The following is a 1,661-nucleotide window of genomic DNA, read 5'->3' as shown; positions in this document are numbered from 1 at the left end:
TTGGTCATGATGTTTGTGCAGGAATAGAAGCCCTGACTAAGACATGATCTCTTCTTAATCACTGCTAATCTCTCAGCTCCAGCAAAGAGAAGGTTTCCTTGTAGTAGTTCTGGTATCTTGTTATTAACAGATGATTATTCAGCCCCAGTTATCCAGAACCACCAAGTTATCCAGAACCACAGAATCTTAATTCAAAATAACGAAAGGCCCCAAGGAGTCTTTACTCTTCCCTCTGAGACTTCTCAGGTGAGGCCTTCACGGTCTTCACTGCTCTCAACTTCTCTTCCAAGCTCACTGAGCTCTCAAACACTCAATGGCCTTGCTAGCCCAAAGTTCCAAAGTCTTTCCTCTATCTCATCCAGAACAACATGCTTAGACCTGCCACAGCAATACCCTGTATCAACTTGCCTTAGTTAGGGTTACTACTGCTGTGATGAAAGACCACGACCAACGAAACTTGGGGAGAAGAGGGTTTATTCAGCTTTGCTTCTTCATCACTGTCTACTAAAGGAAGTCAGAACAGGAACTCAAGCAGGGCAGGAGGAGGAGTGCTGCCTACTGGTTCGCTCCCCCTGCTTTCTTATGGAGATTTCCTCCCTCCTCTCTCATGGGCCCTCTCTGACACTGCAACATTATCAGACTTTGTGGTGACAGAGTGCCAATCTAAAGTCCTTCGACATAGAAATTATTCTGAAAACTCTGAGGAGGTCACAGAAATGTCACAGAGGCTGGTTACCTGCCAGTCTCCAATAGTCTATGCACCATGTTAGCAGAATGCTGTGGAGTCTGGGGTGTTGTCTAAGGCCCTATGCCCTCCTGTCTCACTAGCTCTGCTCTGTGGTCTGATTTCATACCACACTATCTGAGTTATGAGTGTTCCCTGTGTGTGCAAGCTTCTTGCAAATCTCTATCTTCCTCAGCTTCACTCTCTGCCCCTCAGGACTGAGACAGTGTGGCAATGAGGGAATAGGATGAATGTGTGCACTTCCTCTACAGTTTTCAGTTTTCCTGTGCGAGCTTTGCTCCATCTTCCTTCTCTGCAGGGAAACTGGCTGCTCTCAAAATCTGGGAAACCTCTATTTCAGTCCTGGGTCTACTGTGCTGTGCTGTTTGTGCCCTCAGACTGTTATTCCTTCAGAACAAAGTTTTGAATGCAAAAGCAAGAAAAAAAATCTAAATTTCTTTCACTTAAAACATGTTTTCACATAGAACCAGGCTGTGGTTGGATGTGAGTCCAAGGTCTGGAGCTTATTATGTAGATCAGGCTGGTTTTGAACTCAGAAATCTGCTTGCCTCTGCCTCTTGAGTGCTTGGAATAAAGGCATGTGCCACCATGTCCAGATCCTCTAAGGTAAATTTTTATGACATATCAAAATATTTCCAAAGCCCTTCACACACATTAGAATGGCTATAATATTTTTTTCAAAAATGGAAAATAACTAGTACTGACCAGGCTGTAGAGAGCCTGGGACCCTCCTGCATGGCCTGCGTGGATGGAATGTGGACGTGCACATGCGTGGAAAATAGTTTGGCAGTTCTTCAAAAACTTACACATAGCCAGGTGGTGGTGGCACACACCTTTAATCCCAGCACTTGGGAGGCAGAGGCAGGGGGATTTCTGAATTCGAGGCCAGCCTGGTCTACAAAGTGAGTTCCAGGAC

Source organism: Mus caroli, chromosome 11 (assembly GCF_900094665.2).
Source record: "Mus caroli chromosome 11, CAROLI_EIJ_v1.1, whole genome shotgun sequence".
NCBI classification, from domain to species: domain Eukaryota; kingdom Metazoa; phylum Chordata; class Mammalia; order Rodentia; family Muridae; genus Mus; species Mus caroli.
Note: the sequence above shows the minus strand (reverse complement) of the source record.